This window comes from Phascolarctos cinereus, unplaced genomic scaffold (assembly GCF_003287225.1).
Source record: "Phascolarctos cinereus isolate Bilbo 61053 unplaced genomic scaffold, phaCin_HiC Scaffold_4;HRSCAF=312, whole genome shotgun sequence".
Lineage (NCBI taxonomy): Eukaryota > Metazoa > Chordata > Mammalia > Diprotodontia > Phascolarctidae > Phascolarctos > Phascolarctos cinereus.
In genome coordinates, this window is record NW_027555847.1 from 484,051,906 (window position 1) to 484,077,464 (window position 25,559).

The 25,559-nt window shown below is 35.5% G+C and overlaps 1 pseudogene; it reads left to right on the forward strand.

The window, feature by feature from the left end:
* Positions 1-1,210: 1,210 nt before the first annotated feature.
* LOC144456566 (interferon-inducible protein AIM2-like) overlaps positions 1,211-25,559 on the forward strand; it is a 41,407-nt pseudogene continuing 17,058 nt past the window's right edge.

Consider the following 25,559-nt stretch of genomic DNA (forward strand, 5'->3'; position numbering starts at 1 on the left):
ACATCTTTCAAAAACTAATCAAGAAAAACTACCCAGATAGCCTAGAACCAGAGGTTACAATAGTCATGAAAAGAATCTACTAATCACCTGCTGAAAGAGATCCCAAAATGGAAACTGCAGGAATATTGTAGCCAAATTAGAAAATTATCAGGTAAAGGAGAAAATACTTCAATTAGCCAGAAAGTAGCAATTTAAATACCAAGGAGCCACAGTCAGGATTACACAGCACTGAGCAGCTTCTACATTAGAGCATCAGAATGTTTTTCTGGATGGCAAAGGAGTTTGGATTATAACCAAGAATCAACTACCAAGAAAAAGTGAGTATAATCTTTCAGCTGAAAAGATGGATATTCAATGAAATGGGGGAATTTTGAACTTTCCTGTTCAAAAGACTAGAGTGGAACAGGAATGACCAACTAAAAATAGAAGAATACACTGAAGCAATCCATTCAGCTTCTATTCATTGGGTCACTGTTGAAAATACATGCTGCAACAGTTGACAAGTTAGGCTCTTATCAAAAGGAGAGGGTTATTCAACCTTCAATTCTGACGAGTAGCTACCTGATAATTAGTAAGTTATCTAACTCCTTTCAGCCTGTGGTTCTTATCTTTAAAAAGAGAATAATAATACTTGAAATATCTACGTCATGGGGTTTTGAAAGCAAAGTGCTTTAGAAACATAACTCTTTACACATATATTGCTTACATAATTAGGGAATTGTGCTAGACAATTACAAAGTATAGCACACATTGATCTCTCCTCTGAAAGACAGCAGGGATTTAGAGTTAGGAAGATCTTGACTTTCACCCTTATTCTGATCCTGTGTAAATCATTGCACCTTTCTAATACTCTCTTAACTGATCTGTAAAAACAGATGGTAATAATGTTTTAGGTATTGGACTTTTGTGAAGATTAAACTAGATGAGCATAAAGATCTTGCAAAGCTTAAAATACTAATTAAACCTCAGTTATATGCCTGTCATGTAAAAATCATATTCAAGGCTAGAGTAATCTCTAGGCAGAATAAATCAACTAGTAAAAATCTAATGCATGTCAACCTGTCTTCCAGGGCTTGACATTGTCTCCTTTAGAGTTATTAATGGGTTATTGATAATTACCGGTTCCTAAGTCCAATTCTACAAGTACAAATTGGAGCATGAATTATTTTATTTCAACCTTTTTTTTTCAGATTAGTACCAAGTTGATAACATGAGAAATGAAAGGACGAAAGAGATCTCAGGTAAGTATTAGTCATTGCAGAATTGGGCAGCACAATACCATGACTAAGCATAACATAGGTTATAAATCAAGGAAGTCAATCTTAAGGTTTTAGGTTACCTGGAGGAGATCTTATGGGTATGCAATAAACGCCAACTTTCTTTCCTTAATGGTTTTACCTAGGACTGGTTCTGTTTACAGGCACTGATGAACTGTCTCAAGGACTGCAGATTGCATTTTTGATACAACTCTTCTGTCCAAATAAGTGAGTCTTAGAATCCCTAGTGTCAAAAGTGGATTCTGTATATGAGTCTCTATAAGCCCCATTGTCAAAACAAAGGGCACAGCTGAAAGTACTGAATACTCCTTTGCTGAAGTTAATGACAGTACTTCTTCACATGTATCTTAACCCTACTGTTAATAGTAACACTTTCCCAGCTTGCTTCATGCACTCACAGGTAAAGTTTATTCCAACTACCCTCTGAGATTATGATAGGTAAGGTTAATGTTATCTCTATTAGAGAAGGAAAGTCAGAAAGGTTTTCTGATTTGCCTAAGGTCATAATAACTCAGAACCACAGCTAGGACTGAAGTTCAGGTATCCAGACTAGCTCATTATTCTTTGATGACCCCATATGCCAAATGCAAGGAAAGTTCATTAGTTTTATCATGGGCAGGGCCTCACATCAGAAATTAATCTGATCCTGAAGAATCACCTGCTAACACCACTTCTTATGTATTTCTCACATGCAATAGGTGCTGGATATGAAGTAATCAATTAAAGTGCTGGCCAGTCTTCTTTCTCTTGAAATTATCTGCTTCTGCTTGGCTGATGGCTGTTAACTCTACCTATACTTGAGCTGTTAACAATATTCTCTGGGATATGTTAATGATGACTTTTTAATCAGATTACACAGTATGATGTAGTAGATATAGCACTGGATTGGAGTTGGGAGGTCTGATTTTAAATTCTGCCTCATGCTATTATTACTTATATGATTACTGTGGGAGTGGAATTACTTTTTAGCATCTAGATGGTACAATGGATAAAGAGCTGTACCTGGAGTCAGAAAGATCTATCTGCCTGAGTTCAAATTTGGCCTTAGATATTTACTACCTGTGTGATCCTCAACAAGAGGTTGGGCTGGGAAAAGAATATATGTCTGTGTGTATCTATATGTGTACATACACACAGGTGTAAATGTACACATATGTGTATATATATATATATATATATATATATATATATATATATATATATATATATATACACATGTGTTTATCTTTACATAATATTTAGAACTGGATACTCTAGGCTGATCCATTTAGCTTATAAATGAAGGGGGAAAAAAAACACAGAAATGTCAAGTGACTTGTCCAAAATCACTCTTGGGTTAAGTAGGAGAGCTGAGATTTAAAGTCATTGTCTTCTATTACCAAACCTGGGCATTTCCACTATATGTCAGAACCTTTGTTACTCTAAAGAGCACAACTATATCAGGCAGAAGAACATTTATTCCCTGTATTTATACTCAATATATTTACTCCAGTATCCAGAGTTCCTGAATTACATATAAAAATCCAAATTGCTCTAATAATCTTTGCAGAGATCTCCTATGATGCCATTGGAAAAGATAAAACTATCATGTATTGAAAGACTAACATGATTACAAATTTCTATTTATTACATCTTAATACTCACCTGATGCATTTGAATAGAGAGCTGAGAAAAGTACCAGATGCAATAAAAAGTAAGGAGAGCCAGGGATATGCATGCATAGAAGAGTTAGAGAGAGATGTGGTTTCCTATAACTATCTACAGCACACCTATACACACCTCTCATTTCTCTCTCTTGTTACATACTTTTCACAAGTTCTTGGCTTCTGAATAGTTACATTAAAAGGAAAAGGATGACACAAGAGAAAGATGGGTGATAAAAAGGGCTGGTGTTGTTCAATTCTTTATCATGTTGGTTTATTAATTTAGCCTTTTGAAGCGGGTAGAAGTCACTTGAAGACAGTAACATTTTCCAAGCCCAAAGGGATAAATACTTTATCAAAACTGGTGATGACTCTAATCTTTTAAATTTGTCTATAGACAAGCCCTAGAAGAAGAAGAAATTAAGCTTCCTCTTTCTTTTCTCAACTCCTGGTCTGGAAAAAGTCCCATTATCCTCAAGCAAGGTTAGAGTTGCTCCAGCCTAAAATACTTGAATATGCTTAAAGGAAGCTATTATAGTAGATTGAATGTCAGCCTGGAAGCCAGAAAGACCTGAGTTTAAATGCCTTTTTAGACTCTTACTCTCCATGTGATTGTGAGCAAGTCATTTAATCGTTATTAACCTTAATTTCCTCACCTATAAAATAGGAAATAACACCTACTTCACAGAATAATAAAGAGAATCAAAGGAGATAATATATGTAAAACACACCACAAATCTTAAAGTTCTGTATAAAATTAGCTATTACAGTTATATAAATGTTAGCCACTGTTAAAAGAGTTGTGGCTGATTAAGGTCTTGTTAATTTAACAATGTGTATTCTGAATACATGTTCTATCACCCTGAGGTAGAAGGTAAGTATAGGTGACACTACTATATTTTGAGAAATAGACTTCATTTAAAATTCCTGGAAAAAAAAAAAAACAGAGATCACATCAAAGAATCAGTGAGGTGCTGTCAAATCTGTTTCTAAATCACCTGGATAGAAAAGGGAACTCCTGAGTGCCAAGTCATGAATGTCATCTCTTTTTTGGCTTAAATATTTTATTGCCAAACTCAGTATCTTACATCCAAGTAGCATTTTTAGAAATATATGCCACTGGCCATAAGGGAAACCGGGCAAGAAATGCTAGGATAAGAACAAATTCAACAGCCCTACCAGGGGAAAAACAAAACCAACCAAACAAAAAACTGATAGTAAGTCCAACTGGTAATAAGAAACATATCAAGAATGTTAACTCTCTGCACATGTACAAACTTAGTGTGAAAACAAGGGATAGGGATGAGGACTGGACCTGTGAGCTCACGGATATAGAGAATTTCCAGGTGAAGTGATTCTCTCTTTGAAAGAAGTTCAGTGGCATATGTAAATTTCAAAAGCATAATCTAGAGTGATTAGACTATGTCATTCTTTTATGTATAAACTAATGATTATGTAGAATCCCATGTCCATTGGAAGTCTTTATCAAAGCAGAAAACATTCCATCATATGTTACTCTTCACATTTCAGGAAAGCATTGTTCATATTCATATAGCAAGAGTGTCCCATGCTTCTTTAGTAAGTAATTGAAAACCATGTGCTTGATAATATAATTATCTTACATCAATATATTAAATTTATATAATTTTTGTAGGGCAGAGATAGAATGGAGAGATGTAGCCCAAGGGAGGATCGGAGTAGAGACTGCTTAAGTCTAGGTAAAAAAGAGCATTTTTTCCCACCTATTTTTTTTCTTTAAGAACACTGAAAATGGTGGGGCTATAGTTTAAAATAATTACTTATGTTCTAGCTTTTCAAAACAGAGCTTTTGTTAGAAATGAGAGAAAATATGACGTGTGTGTTAATCTATACATAAAATACATATATCTGCATGGATTTTCTCATTTTAAGGGCTACTAAGATAATTCATATTGCTATAATCACAAACTGTGCATATCTATTTATTTTTGTTATTGAAAACATGTAAGGATGATAAATTTGAAAAAAAAATCTAAGCCAGAAGATTTATTTACTGGTTAATCAGGCAGACAAAGGGTATAGTGAGTAATTTAAAAAACCCTTTGAGGAAGAACTGCTCAATTTCTTCAAAGTGTGCTCTACCATAGAGAAACTAGTCATCTTGACAAAATTAAAGACTCAAGAAGCATATTCTTTATTATTTCCCTCTTACCTTGACTACTCTAAAACCAAGCAGTTCTCAAAAAAAATCATCACTAAAACATACCCAAGCTTCCAGAAGTCATAACCTGGCAATAATTCTTCCTACAAATGTGTTTTTTTGGTAATATATGCAAATCAGTTTTGATTCTCATGATTTTGAAAAGGATCATTTGTTAACAAAAAATAAATTATTGGACTCATCTGCAAGTGAAAAGTGTTCAATATAACTCCCACAATGAGTAATCTACTTGACTAGACCCTGGGGATACACAGAAAAAAAATAGCCTCTGATGCTGAGGAACTCATATTCTCTTGGTGACATATAACCTGTGCACGGAAAGGCCAACCAAAGCCATTTCAGGAAGGATAGGTCACTGACACATAAGAGGATTAGGAAAAGTTTCACAGAGGAGGTGGCACCACAAATGAACCTTTAAAGGAGTTAATCATTCTAAGACCCCTTCTCATTAGGGAATACATTCCAGTAACAGACGTCTAGATGGGGAAGAGAGTAAATAGAGATTTCTTATAAAGGCATGAAAATGGATAATACATTGTGGACTGGGTGAGAAATTAGTAGGCTATTTTGGTGGGAATGTATGAAGAGGAGTAATATACATGAGAAAGTGGTAGAAATTTTTTTGAGAACTTTAAATTCCAAATAGAAGAGTTTAGGAGGGAATAAATAAGATTATGGTTTGGAAGTTAGAAGTATCTTAGAGATCACAGACAACGACTTCCTCATTTTTAAAATGAATAAACTGTGGTTTATGACGGTTAGCTGACTTTCTCTGGTTCACATAGCTAGTAAGTGGTGGAGGTAGGATTTGAATCCATATCATCCTGCTTCCAAACCCAGTTTTCTTTTCAGTTCACTATTCTATGCTGCTTCTGGGCTATTAGTTGCTATTCATTTTTTTTCTGCAGATCTTTCCTCATTGGGGTTAGTGGACAGTATATTTTCTTTAAAGTTTCATCTCTTTATCACTGTTCTTACATTTTCCTTCTCAACACAACTTTTATCGAAACCAAGGAATTCTGCAGTCTAAAATGAAGTACATATTGGTCCTATAATGTTCTGTCTCTACCTCAATCATCCTGCATTTTCTTTTGGTAGCTTTGGTAACAATTCTGAAGTGATTATATTTGCTAACATTCTGTGCTGCAGAGAGGGAAAAAGATACAAGGATCATTATTTTTCTCCTCACTTTGAATCAACATTTTAATAAGTGATTTTTTTCCCCTTTTTGACTGTGTAGATAGATCAGTGAAACTGCAGCAGAAGCATCAGATAAACTAATATCATCACATATTTTATAATACAATCCTTTATCTTAAATAAGCTATACACATTTCAAAATGACTCAGATAAGAATCCAGAGACCTTCAAAACAGGAGAACACTAGGGTAATATATATCAGACACATGAATACATCATATTTCAAAGCAGACATTCATTTTCAATATATGTACTTTTATGTATTCATTCTTCTTATCTAATTATCATCCCAAATCTACTCTCTACATGTACATTGGGCCCCTCTTTCTCATGCAGAATTCCAATCTTAATGTCTTTATTGCTACTTTTTTCTTTCATGTTCCCCTGGACATTTACCTCCCATTGTTTCAGTGTTATTTTGCCATGCAAAATACTCAGGACTATATTATATCAATTAAGTAAACCACAAGCCCATGTTGAGAAGCCTTTCTACCCCTTAGGTCTCTTTTTTTTTTCTTCCAGGAAATATTTTATATCAAAAAGTTGTGATTTTATTTGTGTAGGAGTTCTCTTTATCCATGTATCAATTAGAATTCATTTATTAAGTTCCTTCTGTGTGCCAGGCACTGTGCTAGCTGCTGAGGAAAAAACAGGGCATGAAACTTTCCCTACTCTCAAGATACTTTCATTTTAATGAAAGATTCAACAAATGTATATGTGTACACATACATATATGCATAAATATATACAGAGGCACACAAATTATATATGATTTACTTCTCCTCCTAGAATTCTAGTGAGTCCCCATTGTTGTCTTTGCCACTAAGAATTAGCAAGTAGAATTAATTAGTTTGCAGAGATTGTGTTTATTAAGATGTTATTTTAATATTTTAATATTTAATATTTTAATAATGATATTTATTACACATCTCCCTTTCCCTCCCCATCTTACCCAAAGACTGGGACATATTCTACAAATTTACACAGGCAGGTCTCTTGAAAGAGTCGGCCCAAATGTAGAGTACAAGGTTAATGACAGAAGTGAATGTGTGTTGAACTCTTGGTTATTTAAAGTCCATTTCTACCTTTGTAAGGTCCTTACTAGATTGCTCTTAGATGTAACATTCATTTAGGGTGCAAGGGTTTATGTCTTTTAAGTGTAGGGCTGGCATTTCTTTCTGCCACAATCAGGTCATGCTCCCTGAAGCTAACTTCCCTTGGGTGGCTGTAGTTTTTGGATGGCCATGTTGTCTGCTACTAATCCAGTTTCTCTGATCTCAGCTAGGTGCATTGTCTGATACTGATCCAATCTTTCTGATGACATGGTTAATAGCAGTGATTACTTTTAAGAGCTTGGCTGTTATTATCCACTTGGTGTGATTAGAACTATTTTAACTCCGGGCTAGTTTACTACTTCGCCAAGCACTATTTTTATACATTGGCCCAAGAGAATGCTTAATTCAGTCAATCACAAGACATTTTCTGCCTGGTATTATCTATTTTCATCACAATGGCCATATCACAATAATCTTTTAACATACATTAAGGACTTCACATATTTATAGGATGATTTTTAATACCTAGTAGTCTGTTGGTTGAATAAATAATCAATGAAGGTTCAGGAGAGGTGTCTGAGACCTCTGTGATTACACAAATTGTGACAGGAAGAACTGCACATTTGTGCATGTACTATAATGTAAAGAAAATAATTTAAAATAAAATGAAGTAGTTAACTACAAGACAGTCTAGTTTGGAGATTACCAGAAGGTGATGTAGATCATAAAACACTTATAATTTATAAGGTAAATCTCAGAGATGCCTGAGTCTTAGAGATGTTAAATGACTTCTCCATAATGCCAGAGGCTAATAGCTGGCACAAGAATTTGAATAATCTTCCTAATTCCAAGTTCAACACCTTTTTATTAGTCATGCTACTCTGGCACGTATATGTGCTTTCTGAGGATGACTTTCTGATTTTAATGCCTTCATTTTTATTATTTAAATGCAAAAATGTAATATTAATTTTAAGAATACCTGTCTCTGTATGAATGAAGAACAATAGCATTATGGACAGTGTTGGTGTTATTGTTGAGGACTCTATGGAGTACTTCCATATTTGTCAGAGTTGTGGAAGAATAATCAGATCAAAAGGAAATAAAACCATGAGAAAGAATAAAGTGAGTGAAAAAAAAGTCTTGATATGCATTCTGAGCCCATCATTTCTTTACCTGGATGTGGATAGCATTTTTTTTTCAAGAGTCCTTTGTCCTTATCTCAGACCATTATGTTGCTGAGAAGAGCTAAATCAGTCATATTTGATTATCACAAAATGCTGCTGATTACTGTGTGCAATGTTTTCCTGGTCTGAATGGTGCTGGAATGATCCAGGGGGGTGATAGTCACCTTAGGTTCAATTGGGAGGTGTTGAACTAAAAAAAAAACAGGTGGTGGAAGCATAAGGAAAAAAGAGAAGATGACTTTGAAAAAGCATTCATACATGTTTTTTCTGTTGTGTAACAGAGTTAAATAGTGAATACATTATTTTCCAAATAAACACACAATATGAAAGCTATAACCAAACAATGGTCATGTCTGTCAACAGATCTTCACAAGCAAGTGTTGGCAGGTGAGCATGTTGAGCTGGGAAGTCCAGCATGCATCAACAGGAATATATACATGTAAAGCCCTGTTTACAATACAATACTATATGATTGCCTAACATAATATTGCATCATCAAAATGTCAATGCAAGGAAATGCCCCGCAAATTTACAACAAATTACTAAATTTCAGATGCATCTTTTTTTAAAAATTATTTTTGAATGATGCAAAGTTCAAAAAAAGTTAAGTGGTTTAGGATTTCAAGGCAAGCACTGAGTAATTTTTTTTTAAAGGTGTAGTAGGCCAAATAAGTTTGGTAATCTCTGCACAATAGTATTCCATTACATTGCTACTCTACAAGTTTTTCAGCCATTCCCCAATTGATAAGCATCTCCCCAATTTCCAGTTGTTTGCCACTACAAAAAGATTTGCTATATTTTTGTACATATAGGGTCTTTTCCCTTTTTTATTATCTCTTTGGGATATAGATCTAGTAGTGGTATTGTTGGATCAAAGGGTATGCACAGTTTTATACTCATTTAGGCATACTTCTAAATTGCTCTCCAGAATGGTTGAATCAGTTCACAATTTCAGCAACCATGTATTAGTGTTGTAATTTTCCCACATCTTCTCCAACGCTTATCATTTTCTTTTTTTCTCATATTAGCCAAACTGATTCAGAATTGTTTTATTTTGCAATTCTCTAATCAAAAGTGACTTAGAGCATTTCTTAATATGTCTATTGATTTCTTTCATTTCTTCATCTTAAAACTGCCTGTTCATATCCATTGACCATTTATCAATTGCAGAATAGCTTGTATTCCCATAAATTTGAATCAGTTCTTTATATATTTGAAAAATGAGGCATTTTATAAGAGTTACTTGCTGTAAAGATCGTTTCGCAGCTTTCTGTTTTCCTTCTAATCTTGGTTGCATTGGTTTGTTTGTACAAAGGTTTTCAGGTTTAATATGATCAAAATTATTTATTCTATATCCTATTCATCTTCCTGTTTGTCCTCTCTCTCCTTTTACCCTTTCCTACCTCACCACTGTTTTGCTTCTATCTAGTGCTTCCCCTGATCTGCCCTCCCTTTTGTCAGCCCCTCCCCCTTTACTTAATTCCTTCCCCTTCTGCTTCCCTATCAGGTAAGATAGATTTCTAAATTCAATTGTATTTTAATTCTTTTGAACCAATACTGATGAGAGTAAAGTTCAAGTGGTGCATATTGTACACCCTCCCATCTTCCCCTTTATTGTAATAGATCTTTCTCACCTCTTCCTGTGAGATAATTTACCCAATTCTACCCCTCTCTTCCTTTTGCACCCATTGTAGCCTTTTTTCTCATCCCTTAATTTTTTAAAATGTCATTCACACAAATACACATTATACCCACACCCTCTATCTATGTATATTCCTTTTATCTGTACTGTTAGTGATACCATTTTTTTCTTTCTTTTTTTTTTTGCTTTGCTAGGTGATAGGGTTAAGTGACTTGCCCAGGGTCACACAGCTGGTAAGTGTTATGTGTCTGAGGCTGGATTTGAACTCAGGTACTCCTGACTTCAGGGCCAATGCTCTATCCACCGTGCCACCTAGCTGACCCTAGTGATACCATTTTTAAGAGTTAATTAATTATGTTATTATTTTTAGTGGAACTTTGCTCTATTGAATCCTTTATATTGTCTTTTCCCTTTTTACCTGGCTATGCTTCTCTTGGATCTTGATATTGGGGGTCAAATTTTTGGTTTAGTTCTGGTCTTCTCCATATGAAGCCTTGTAAGCCTTCTATTTTGTTGAATGACCATTTTCCCTTTATATATTATATTTAATTTTGCTGGGTAAGTGATTCTTGGTTGTAGTCCTAGCTCCTTTGCCCTCTGGAATGTCATGTTCCATGACCTCCTGTATTTTCATGTTGCAGTTGCCAGGTCCTGTGTGATCCTGACTGGGACTCCCTGACACTTGAATTGTTTCTTTATGGCTGCTTATAGTATTTTTTCCTTGACATTATACTTCTGAAATTTGGCCATAATATTCTTTGAAGTTTTTATTTTGGAAGATCTTTCCTAAAGTGATCGGCGGGCTATTTCAATGCCTATTTTGCCCTCTGGTTCCAGGCTATCAGGACAGTTTTCCTTGATAATTTCTTGAATGATACTGTCCATGTCTTTTTTTAAATTATGGCTTCCAGGTAGTCCAGTAATTCTGATATTGTCTCTCCTGGATCTCTTTTCCAGGTTGGTTGTTTTTCCCATGAGATATTTTACATTTTCTCCCATGTTTTCATTCTTTTGAATCCATTTTATTGATTCATGATATCTCATAGAGTCATGAGCTTCCAGTTGTTCAATTCTAACACTTAAGGCATTGTTTTCCTTGACTAGATTTTGTACTTTCTTTTTCATTTGGTCAATTATACTTTTCAAGGAGTTGTTTTCTTCTGCGGATTTTTGTATCTCCTTTTCCATTTGTCCAGTTCTATTTTCAAGCAGTTTTCCAGGCTGTTGACCCTTTTCCCCATAATTCTCTTGCATCACTCTCATTTATTTTCCCATTTTTTCTTCTACCTCTCTTATATGATTTTTAAGCTCCTTTGTGAGCTCTTCTATGAGATTTTTCTGGGCTTGAGACCACTTCCCTTCTTTTTTTCTTCGGGGTTTTACATAGGTATTTTGACATTATTGTCCTGTCTGAATTTGTGTCTTGGTTTTCATCGTCACCATAATAATGTTCTATGGTCAGATACCCTTTTTGTTGCTCACCCCCCCATTTTTTAACCTTTTCTCTTTCTTTTAAATTTGAGCTCTGCTCTCAGGGTGGAAGGTGCACTGTCTCTGGCTTCTTGTGCTAGTGGCTGCAGGCCCTGGCTGTTTACCTGGTGCTGTAATGATGTTGCCCTGAGGCCCACAGGGAATCATTGTGTCTGATGCTCTGCTATGGGGGTAAGATGGTGTTGGCTGGCACTTCGAGAGGCTGTAGGGGTCTGGCAGCTTACTTGGTGCTGAGCTGGGGTTCTAGTAGTGTTGTCTGATATGTGCTGAGGGTCTGTGGTGTGTTATTGCATTTTCCAGTGGCTGCAACAAAGTACATGCAGTCTGGTCTCTGGAGGCTTCCTTCCTGTTTGCTGGAGATATGATGAAGTATAGTGGCCAGTGCTATCGGCAGGTGCCTATTTGTTTAGGCACCCTTACCATTGGCATCTACCTGTTTGGCCCATGCTGTGCTGATGCATGTGTAGGTTTGCCCCTGGAGGCTGCCTGTTTGCCCAGGACTGTGATGAAGCACACTGTGGATTTCAGAGCTGGAGTCTGCCAGTTCCCCTTTCTATGTATGCTAAATGTGGTGTGCCATGGTGTCAATGTTTTGCCTGCTCCACCACACTGGGGGTCAGGATCTACTGCTGGTTTGCTGAGGTGGGCTTGCTGCAGGCTTTCTGGAACTATTCCCATGCTGGGCTGCTCCTTTTCCCTGAGAGAGATGGACATTTCTTGCTGATCCTCCAAGTTTCTTGGGTAAAATATTGTTTCACTCCATCTTTTTGATTGGTTATGTTATTCCAGGATTTGTTTGGGGGCTCTATATTATGGTTGTTTGGAGGTGATTATGGTAGAATTGCAGCTTACTCCACCATCTTGGCTCCTAAAAATCCTCTCTCTGTAGTTTATTCTGAATAAAATATAAACTGATGTTAAATATATGTATCCATATACTTTTATGTATTTAATGGAGCAATAAAAAAATAGATGTAGACTATTTTCTTTAGAAAAGACAGTGTAGTTTGATTTATGAATGTTTATATATGTGAGGCTAATACTATGTATTTTCCATCATACATCATCCGGAATCCGTGGACATGTTATCTTTTTTCAGGAGATGTATCATCTTGTGAGTTCCAACACAGCTGGAACATGACTAATCCTTACATCTAAGAGGTTCAAAGTCTTTGAACTTAAACGACATTCCCTAAGGTATTTTTTGCAACTTATGTACAAAATGAGAAATGCGGATTTTTGCTTGTGCAACAAAATAAAATATGGAGAGCTCAGTATACAAAGGAGATGTTTTCTAGAGGCTGTGCCAAGGCACTGGACAAGGTATATGAAAATGTAAATTAAAGGGAAATCAATACAACTTGTTATGTATGTCTGTGCTTGTTAGAGCTGCTTTCTGAACTGAATTTTGTGTGAAGACATTGTAGCTTGATCCATTTGAATCCACCCATAGCTGAAAATTTTAGACACATAAAAGTCTTGGTTAAATTATTCGAGGAGATTCATTACAGATAACATTAAGAGCTTGGGTGGGGTTGTCACAGGGATAAGCCAGGATTCATAAGCCAGGAGTCTGAATAAGCATAAACATGGTACAGGTCATCCACAAAGCTTATGACACTGTGACCAAGGTTTTATGTCTCCATTGTGCTGTCCCATTTGAACTGGATGAGAGACAGGGCAATGACAGTGCCCATGCAAAATTCACTTTTTATAAGAGTTTGAGTTCCAAATGTTTTTATCTCTCCGTAACTCTCTTCACACCCTCCTCTGCAAGACAGAAAGCAATATGATATAGGTTATACATGTACAATCTTATTAAAGGTATTTCCACATTAACCATGTTTTGAAAGAAGAATCAGAACAAGGGGAAAACCGTGAAAAAGAAAAAAACAGTTAAAATAGTATGTTTTGATTTGCTTCTGAATTCCATAATTCTTTCTCTTGATGTAGATAATATTTTCCATGGTGAATCTTTTGGAATTGTCTCAGATCACTGTATTACTGAGAAGAGCTAAATCTATCATAGTTGATCATTACACGGTGTTGCTTTTACTATGTACAATGTTCTCCAGGTTCTGTTCACTTCACTCATCTCAGTTCATGTAAGTCTTTTCAAGTTTTTCTGAAATCTGCTTGCTCATCATTTCTTATACAATAATAGTACTCCATTACATTCATACACTACAACTTGTTCAGTCATTCTGGAATTGAACATTCTCTCAATTTCCAATTCTTTGCCACTATAAAAAGAACAGCTACAAATATTTTGTACATATAGGTCCTTTTCCCTTTTTATGATCTCTTTGGGATACAGACCTTATAGTGACATTACTGGATCAAAGGGCATGCACAGTTTTATAGCCTTTTGGACCTAATTCCAAATTGCTCTCTGCATTGGTTGGACCAGTTCACAACTCCATCAACAATGCATTAGTGTTCCAATTTTCCTACATCTTCTCCAATAGTTATCATTTTGCTTTTTCTGTTATACTATCCTGTTTTAAAGGTATGAGGTGGCACCTCAGAGTTGTTTTAATTTGCATTTCTCTAGTCAATAGTCACTTAGATATTTTTTGTGGCTATAGATAGCGTTAATTCCTTCTTCTGAAAACTGCCTGTTCATGCCCTTTGACCACTGATTGTCTTTAAAGGTGGTGATGACTATGTGGCTGGGAAAAAGACAGGCAGATTATGGGAGATAGGCTGTGAATTGATGGAACAGATTCACAATGTCTTTGAGGCACAGACTGGAGCTTCTGAATGAATGTTGTGCCTTTTTGAAGGAAATGATTAGAAAAAGTCCAGAAGGCAAGAAAAATAGGATTTTCTGAGATGCAGTTCAACAATTGTTTTTGATAAAACAATGTCCAAGAGACCATTCCTGAGGGCAATATCTGATTATGGTGGCAGTATTTGAGTATGATGGCAATTAGTGATAGTATATTTTCAGCATATTACAAAGAGCACTTCAAGGTGATGACTTATTGGGGTATATTTCTGTGATTTAAAGAAATTTTTAGAAGACTTAGATAACCCACTTTAACTATGCCTATATCTGAGGCCAGGTGTATAGACAGACCCTGGGGTGAGCATGACCATTTCTACTCAGTTGAAGAGTCAAGGCCAATGTTTTCTCCTAAATGTGCAGTATTCTCTGTATATTCGTACAAACCAGTAAGTGTGGAAAGCAAGGGACATTTTTATTTACTCATGTTTAACTCATAAGCAAAATCTCTGCAGCTTAACTAGAGATACATAAGAACATGAGTGAAGGTGATAGAGATATCACTAGAATAAAGAGAGTTGGGTACAAAGGACCTTGTCACCATGAGACAAATGATTATTAATAACCAATTATGCGAGAAATGCAGGCTTTTCCCTGTCCTACTACCTTGTTCAAAGCCAAGTCTTTGAAGGACATTATTGACCTCTGCCAAAAATTTATCATCTTATCTAAGTGAATTCCTGTCATTGTGTTCTTTTCAGATTTAAGTGAGTATAAATTCTATGACTGAATTGTTCAAGACTGGGGTTGATTTGGAAGTAAATGACATCATCAAAGTCATGTCCCCCAGCCCCTCATTAGAATAAGCCCACCTCTCATAATATTCATTCTTTCACTACTTGTTGACCAATCAGAGTCAATTGCCACCCTCAGGAACACCCAATCTTCCAAAGTCATATAAGTGTTGAGTGGGTTCCATGAGAGGTCTTTGTCATTCAAGAGTGTCACTGACTCCTTTTATTAATAATATATTAGTATTATTAATGAAACGGTTAGTCACCCAGAAACTATGTCTTTTTAAAATTATTTTATTAATTTTTAGTTTTCAACATTCACTTCCACAAGTTTTTGAATTCTATCTCCCCTCCCTTCACGACAAGGTAGTGTGCATTCTGAATACCTCTTCCACCAATCTGCCTTTTCTTCTATCATCACCCCCTCTCTTATTCCCTTCCCCATTATTTTCTTGTACAGTAAGATAGATTTCCATATCTAATTGACCGTGTATGTTATTACCTCCTTAACACAAATCCAATAAGAATAAGATTCACTCATTCCCTCTCCCAACTCCCCACTTCCCCTCCAATATAAAAGCTTTTTGTCATCTGTTTTATGTGAGACAATTTACCCCATTCTGCCTCTCCCTTTCTACTTTTCCCAGTATAATCCTCTCTCAGCCTTTAATTTTGTTATTTAGATATCATCCCTTCAACTCATGCTATGCTCTCTCTCTCTCTCTCTCTCTCTCTCTCTCTCTGTCTGTCTCTCTCTCTCTCTCTCTCTCTCTCTCTCTCTCTATATATATATATATATATATATATATTTATATATACACATATATATAAATATATATATATATATATATTTATATATACACATATATATAAATATATATATACATATATATGTATATATGTGCATATATATACATATATATACATATATATACATATATACATATGTGTTTGTGTGTGTGTGTGTGTGTGTGTGTATTTTACCCCCTCCAACTACCCTAATACTGAGAAAGGTCTCATGAGTTACAAATATCATCTTTCCATGCAGGAATGTAAACAGTTCAACCTTAATAAGTCCCTTATGATTTCTCTTTCCTATTTACCTTCTTGTGCTTCTCTTGAGTCTTGCATTTGAAATTCAAATTTTCTATTCAGCTCTGGTCTTTTCATCAAGAATGGTTGAAAGTCCCATATTTCATTGAATGCCCATTTCCCCCCTAAAGGATTATACTCAGTTTTGCTAGGTAGGTGATTCTTGGTTGTACTGCTATCTCCTTTGAATTCTGGAATATCATATTCCAAGCTGTCTGGTCCCTTAATGTGGAAGGTGCTGAATCTTGCGTTATGCTGATTGTGTTTCCACAATACTCGAATTGTTTCCTTCTGATTGCTTGCAATATTTTCTGCTTGACTTGGGAATTCTGGAATTTGGCTATAATAATCCTAGGGGTTTTCCTTTGGGCATCTTTTTAATTAGATGATAGGTGAATTCTTTTCCTTTCTATTTAACCCTATGGTTCTAGAAGTTCAGAAATTTAATAATTTCTTGAAAGATGATGTCTAGGCTCTATTTTTTTTTTTATCATGGCTTTCAGGTAGTACAATAATTTTTAAATTTTCTCTTCTGGATCTATTTCCTAGGTCAGTTGTTTTTCCAATGACATATTTTACATTGTCTTCTTGTTTTTAATTCTTTTGGTTTTGTTTTATAATTTCTTGATTTGTCATATAATCATTAGCTTCCATTTACTCCATTCAAATTTTTAATTTATTTATTTATTCATTTTTTTAGCTTTCAATATTTACTTACACAAGTTTTTGAGTTCCAAATTTTCACCCCATCTCACCCCTCCCCCCACCCCAAGATGGCATGCATTCTGAATACCCCTTCCCTTAGCCTGCCTTCTTTTCTATCTCTCCCCATCTTCTCTTGTCCCCTTCCCCTTCTATTTTCCTGTAGGGCAGGATAGACTTCTGTATCCCATTTCCTGTATTTCTTATTTCCCAGCTCCATTTGAAAACATTTTTAAACACAGTTTTTTAAAACTTTGGGTTCCAAATTTTCTCCCTTCCTCCCTCCCCACCACCCTCATTGAAAAGGCAAGCAACTCAATATAGGTTATACATGTGCAGTTATGCAAAACACTTCCATAGTAGACATGTTGTGAAAAACTAACTCTATTTCCCTTAATCCTATCCTGCCCCCCTCATTTATTCTATTCTTTCTTTTTACCCTGTTCCACCTCAGAAGTATTTGCTTCTGATTACCCCTTTCCAATCTGCCTCCTCTCTATCATCCCCTGCTCTTTGCCCTTCTCCCCTATTTTCTGTAGGTAAGACAGATTTCCATACCCAATTGAATGTGTATGTTATTCCCTCCTTAAGCCAAATCCTATGAGAATAAGATTCACTCATTCCCTCTCACCTTCCCCCATTTCCCCTCCACTGTAAGAGCCTTTTCTTTTCTTTTTTTTTTTGTGAGATAATTTACCCCATTCTACCTCTCCCTTTCTTCTTCTCCTAGTATAATCGTCTCTCATCACTGAATTTTATTCTCCAGATATGACCCCTTAATCTTCAACTCCCCCTGTGTCCTCTATCTCTATCTATCTATCTATCTATCTATCTATCTATCTATCTATCTATCTACTATCTATCTATATACATAATTTTCCCTCCAACTACCCTAATACTGACAAAGGTCTCATGAGTTATAAATATCATCTTTCCATGTAAGAATGTAAACAGTTCAACCTTAATAAGTCTCTTATGATTTCTCTTTCCTGTTTACCTCTTCATGTTCCACTTGAGTCTTGTGTTTCATAGTCAAATTTTCTATTCGGCAATGGTCTTTTCATCAGGAATGCTTGAAAGTCCTCTATTTTACTGAATGACCATTTTTTCCCCTGAAGGATTATACTCAGTTTTGCTGGGTAGGTGATTCTTGATTGTAATCCTATCTCCTTTGCCCTCCAAAATATTATATTCTAAGCCCTCTGGTCCCTTAATGTGGAAGCTGCTGTATCTTGTGTTATGCTGATTGTGTTTCCACAATACTTGAATTGTTTCTTTCTGGCAGCTTGTAATATTTTCTCCTTGACCTGGGAACTCTGGAATTTGGCTACAATATTCCTTCAGGGATGTCTTTCAGGAGGAGATCTGTGGATTCTTTCCATTTCTATTTTGCCCTTTGGTTCTAAAATATCAGGGCAGTTTGCCTTGATAATTTCTTGAAAGATGGTGTCTAGGCTCTTTTTTTGATCATGGCTTTCAGATAGTCTAATAATTTTAAAATTCTCTCTCCTGGATCTATTTTTCAGCTCAGTTGTTTTTCCAATGAGATATTTCACATTGTTTTCTATTTTTCATTCTTTTGAATTTGTTTTACAGTGTCTTGATTTCTCACTTACTTCCAATTGCTCTATTCTATTTTTTAAGGAAGTATTTTCTTCAGTAAGCTTTTGGACTTCCTTTTCCATTTGGCCAATTTTTCTTTTTATAGAATTCTTCTCCTCATTGGCTTTTTGAAATTTGGTACACTCTGTCTTTCTGTGGGTTCTGCTGCTTTTGAATTTCTTTAGAGACATTTTTATAGGTATTTGGAGGGGTTTTGGGGAGAGTTCAAGTAAGTCACTGCTTTTACTCCATCATCTTGGCTCTGCCTCCTCCATTCTAATGTTTAAAGAATTATTTTCTTCAGTGAACTTTTGGATTTGCTTTTTCCATTTGGTCAATTCTGTTTTTTACAGCATTCTCCTCATTGCCTTTGTGTACCTCTTTCACCATTTAGATTAGTCTATTTTTTAAGGTGTTGTTTTCTTCAGTAATTTTTTGAGTCACTTTTAGCAAGCTGTTGACTGTTTTTCATGATTTTCTTACATAACTCCCATTTTTTCTTACTAGTTTTTCCTCTACTTCTCTTACTTACTTCTCGAAATCCCTTTTGAGCTCTTCCATGGCCTGGGACTGATTCATATTTTTCTTGGAGACTTTGGATGTAGGGGATTTGACATTGTTGTCTTCTTCTGGTTATATGTTTTGATCTTCTTTGTCACCAAAGTTAGATTCTATGGTCTGACTCTCTCTGTGCTGCTTGCTCATGATCTCAGCCAATTGCTTGAATTTTAAACTCTTTGTTAAGGTAAAAGTCTGCTTCCAGGGTAGGAGGTGTACTGTCCCAAGCTTTAATGGTTTTGTGCAGCTGTTTTCAGAGATACTTCTAGGGACTTGTAAATTTTCGGGTCTTCCAGGGTGGCATGATCAAAAGCAAAATGTTTCCTCCTTTCCTGGCCTGGGTTCTGGTCTATGAGTGACTACAATCACTCTTTTCTGCCTGAGAACTATGAGGAGGATTCCTTCTTCTCTGCTGTCACAAGATCCACCACTCCAGCACTCCTCCTCACCCCAAGATCACCACCCAAGACTGGGACCCAGATCCAAGCATGGGCAAGGCAAGAGAATCCTGCCTTAGCACCAGCATTCTGCAATCTGCCTTTGATTAACCACCCAGTCCCCCCACCATCTGTTAGGCTGAGAGCTGTGGAAGCAGCCACCACTCTGAGGCTGTGCCAGGATTGGGGCCAGACAGCGCTCCTCTCTCACCCAGGTCTGACAGAACTTTCCTACTGACCTTCGAAGTTATCTTTGGCATTTGTGAGTTGAGAAGTCTGGAAACCACCACAGCTGCCTGTGATTCAATTTCCTGAGGCCTATTACAGTTTGGCTGAGGCCCTGTCTTTGCCTGCACAGCCCACACTGAACTGTGCTCCTCTCCCAGCCTGTCACAATACACCTTCCCATTAACCATTGAAGTTGACTTTAGCTGGAAAATTGTTTCACCCTGTCTTTTCTTTTTTTTTTTTTGAGTGTGTGCATTCTGGTGCTCTAGACTTTGTTTAGACACAGTTTTTTTGAGGTATATGTAGGGTTTGGGGTTTATATTTACTCTGCCATCTTGGCTCCACCCCCCAGAAACTATATCGCTTGAAGTTTTTAAACATCGCAATAATATCCAGAGGGGAAAAGATACAACCAAAACCTTGTAGAAAACCTTGGGTACCAGGGAAGGAAGTGGCAATTCAAAGTGGTCATTTGACAGGACTTGGTACATCAATACTTGACACTCTCATCAATTCTCATGTCACTCTGTGCATAAGAATAGCTCAGCAATACTAAAAAAGGCCCACTATGTTATAGCAATGTATGGAGTCATGATTATGCCAGTTAATTGGTTTCTCAATTCTGATTTAACAATCATCAATGTTATATGTAAGGGAGAAATTTCTAGCACAAAAGATTCTGAACAGATTCCCCAAAATGTAAACTCCTTGAGGGTAAAGTCTCTCTTTCTGTATATATAGATTCATATACATGTACATACTATATATGTATGTTAATACACGTTTGTGTAGGAATGTATGTTTCAATTTAAATAAGATAATTTATATTTGTTATATTAATTTATTTTTAATTGACTAAAATGTTGATTATTGAAGACAAAGGACAGCATTTCTCTGATCTTTTTTTGTCTCCATTTTGATGACTTCTTATTTTACTTGAACCTTAGTCAAGGAAAGCAAATTAATATCTATCTATCTATCTACCTATCTATCTATCTTTCTATCTATCTATCCATCTACCTATCTACCTACCTACCTATCTTTCTTTCTATATACATATATTTATATGTACATATCATTACGGAAATATCTGTATATGTGTTAAATGCATGTTTTTTCATTGACTAGGAAGAAAATAAAATAAAATAAATCATAAAATTGAAGATAAAGAAAACGAGAGGTAAGTTGCTCCAAGCAGTGTTAAACAGTCAAAATACACTTGTTTTTCTCTAAAAGCTGGAGCATGTGCTATCCCTGAAGACATAGAACGTGGAACTGGTTTCACCTTTGAATTTTGCTCAATGGTTCATAACTAGGCTGCAACCTCTAGTGAAGATGTGCCTCCTCATCCTCATGAATGAGAGAAGTTATATCAAGGTTTACCCTAGATGGATAATACTAGACAGCAGTTTCCTACAGATTGACATTTTCTTTAATGCATATCTTGCCTTCACTTGCTTAAGGTCAAATTGCTTAAACTTTTCTGTATCATTAACCCTTTTGGAAGCCTGTTGAATCCTGTGGACCCCTTCTGATAATATTTTTTTAAATATAAAATAAAATATATGATTACAAAGCAAACCAATTACATTGGCATATAATGCATATAGATAGATAGATAGATAGATAGATAGATAGATAGATAGATAGATATAGATACAGATACAGATACAGATACAGATACAGATACAGATACAGATACAGATACAGATACAGACACAGATATAGATATAGATATAGATATAGATATAGATATAGATATAGATATAGATATAGATATAGATATAGATATAGATATAGATGTAGATATATTTAAAAGATGATGCATGCAGTAGAGGAAAGAGCTAAGACACAGCATCTTGTTTTAAAAGTTCAATAATCATTAAATAAACCCACCAGAACCTCAAATCCTGACTCATACTTTTACTAGTTATATGACCCTTGGTAAGTTAATCTTCTCTCAGCTACAGTGTCCATCTGTAAAAGTAGGAAGTTAGACTCTGAGTTCTCTTTCAGGACTGAATCTATTTTATGATTTTATTAACTTATATGATCTTCAGGGGGATGGTTTGTACATTAAAATGATATTAATCTACCACCAGCAAGACACTGATTATGAGTTATTTTTACTTTAAGATCATTAACCCAGAGCTCCTTTTTCTCTTCTCTTCCCAAACATCACCCAGATAACTTCTGCCACCATTTCTTCCTTCAACTCTGTTTCATATGAAAAGATTGACCCTCTCCTTAAAAATATAAATCCCTTTCCAAGAACAAGTAATCCTTTCCATCTCATCTCCAGCAGATTGCCCCTTTGCCACCCTCTCAACTATTTTCAATCTCTCCTTGTATACTGACTACTTCTGTAATGCCTAAAGACACACTCATATGTTCCCTGTCCTTAAAAAAAACACTCACTTGATACATCCATTCCTGCTATGTGTAATGCCATATCTCTTCTCCATTTTATAGATAAATTACTTGGTAAGATCATTTATAATCAGTGACTCCACTTCCTTTCCCTTCATTCTTTTTTTTAACTTCATCATTCATATCAATCTGTTCTCTCTGAACTTAGCAACAGTCCCTTAATTGTAAAATCTAATGATTTCACTCCTCATCCTTTTGACACTGTCCACCATCCTCTTCTTTTTGTCCTCTGGTATCTAGGTTTCTATGGCACTGTTCCATCTTGGTTCTTCTACCTGTCTGATCACTCTTTCTCAATTTCCTCTGTCTGTTCTTCACCCAGGTCATCATGCCCTCCAAAGATGGGTATCCCACAGTGCTCTTTCCTGGTTCCCCATCTCTTATCCTTGTTGGTAATCTAATTAACTTCAATGGATTCAGATGTCACCTCCATGTTAATGATCTACTTTTCCATCCCTAATTTCTCTCCTAACATCTAGACAAGCATCTTTAATTGAATCTTAGATATTTGAAACTGGATGTCTTATAGACAACTTAAAATCTACACATCTAAAATGAACTTATTTTTTGCCCCAGAACCTTTTCCCTTCCAAACTTCCCTATTACCCTTTGAGAGCACAATCATCCTCCCAGCCAGCCAGGCTTATATCCCAGATGTCATCCTTGATCTCTCCTTCCTTCTCACCACCATATGATCTATCCATTTATTCATATTATTAATAAAAATGTGCAGGATATAGACTCAAGTACAGATATCAAGGACACTTTATGAGATGTTCTTCCAAGTTTAAACCTAAGTAATTCCATCTTGGTTTTAATAGGACTACTGTAGTTTGGTGAATAAGCTCAGTATATAACAATGTGTATCTGAAGAGGTCTTACATCTTTTATCATATTTGAAGATGTAGTTCTTATGTATAGGTAATTACCTATACTATAAATCATCTATATAATAATTGTCTGTCTCATATGTCTTAAAAAATTACCTGTATCTTTTTTTTAATCTGTATGTTTGAGAGCTCTATTTCTTTCACGGCATTAGTACACTAGAGTGAACACCTGAAACGACTTTTCCTATATTTGTTCACTAGTGACATGATTGAGTGCAAAAACTAGCTTTCAGAGACACATATACAGATACAGTAGAGATGGGGCAGCTAGGTGGCACAGTCAATAGAGCACTGGCCCTGTCAGGAGGACCTGAGTTCAAATCCAGCCTCAGACACATAGCGCTTACTAGCTGTGTGACCCTGGGCAAGTTACTTAACCCTGATTGCCTCACCAAAACATACAAACAACAAAAAAAACCAACCAACCAAACAGATACACTGCAGTGAGTAAGCCAATAAAGTGTGTAGTATATAATTGCTAGTGCATCTGAGGTCTTGCTAATGAGTTCAGCAGTGTGTTGGCTGTCATCCAGTATAGGATGCTTCTGTCATGATTTTAGATCTAGAAAGCCTGAGATGAATACATGAGGGAAGTTAACATGCCTGACTTTGCTTGTAATCCCAGAAAAGTCAAGGACCCCTTCAGGTGTGAGCATAGTTCCTGGCAGTGTCCATTGTAGGGTGACCTTTGTTGCAGAACTCTAGGACAGAACAGCCTAGTGGCTCAATTAACTCAACCTATAGCTTTTAAAGCAGATGTTTACTGATTGCTTTTAGTATAGAGAATCAGAGCAGAGTAAGAATTTTATTTGATTTTGTTTGTTTTCTGTATAAAATATATTTACATTCAAATCTATTTAAGTTTGGGGATAGATAAACATTTTTGTGTATCTCTTTTCACTACAAATAAAAAAAATCATGTGTATATACAAAAACTAGTGTCTACATATGTTCATATGCATATACATATATACACACTTAAATATCTTTGTGTATATGTTCACATAGATAAATATAGAAATATAAATGATGTAGATATAGGCATAGATATCTATAACATTCCTTATATCTACCAGTTTAGTAACCTTGTTAAAAAGGCATACTATCTACCTCCAGAGAAATAATTGACACTTTCTGATTACATATTGAAGTATTCTATTTTTCATTTTCTTTCTCTCATTCATTTTTTTATATTTGTTTTCCTGTACAAAATGAGCAATATGGAAATTGTTTTATATGATTGCATATGTATAAACAGTATAGAACTGCTTACCATCTTAGTGGGGGGAGGGGAATTCAAGAAGGAAGGATAGAATTTGGAATATAAAACTTTTTTAGAATTTTTAAAATTTGTTTTAACATGTAATTGAGTAAAAATAAAATATTATGTTATTTTAAAAAGTAAATAAGATTATTTTATTATGACTTGTTCTTGATAAAGCCGTGCTGTATCTTTGTAATCATCTTTTTCTAAATACTTAATAATCTTCCAATTAATAACATATTTTAGATTTTTTTTTCCAGGAATCAAATTCAAGCACATTAACATATAATTACAAAATTTCATTCTCTCCTCACATTTGAAAAATCAGGAAAATGCAATTTGACTTTCTTCAATTCTGTGGCATTCCTTTGTTGTCTAAGGTCCTTCAAAATCTTTGGCATAGATTCAACAATCAAATATGCCAATCCCTTCAGCACCTGAGATTGTAGTTTATCTGGTCTTGTGACTGAATTAATCAAGAATGGCTTGTTGCTCTCTGATTATTTCCTCATTTCTCTAATGTGAAAACTTTCTGTTGTCCATTTTTTGTTCAGAATTTTCCAGTCCAAAGAGCATTTTCCTTGGCAGAGGAAGAAGGGCAATAAGAGTTATGCTTCTGCTTACTCTTTTTCCTCAATAATTGTCATCCTATTCACTCTGAGATATAATCCTATCTTTGATTATCTTCTTCAATGAAACTAAATAAATAAGCAAACAAACAAACCCCAAACAAAATGCCTTTGATTTTTTTACCTATCTGTAATAGTCTTAACTCACTCTGAGTGCTGGTATTCTTTATGCATTTTTTAAAAATGATTCCACACTTGGGGATACATCCTCTGTTTACCTGAGTTGTTTTCATCTTCTTTATGCATTTTAAAAAATAGTGATGGTTTGTAGTTTCCCTGAACATAAATATTAGTTTATTTTGACAAATCTCCCTTTATCTTCTTCATTATACTTACTATTGTTTGTAATTTCATTCTTGAAATCTTTCCATCACTTTTGGCCTGACATCCCCTATAGAAGTTCAGTCTATTAGATCATACCTAGACTTACTCTCAAGCCTTTAAAATATTCTCTCTGGAAATCTATGGTAAATGCCTATTATGCTCATTTTTCTCCCTCTCTCTAGCTAGTGA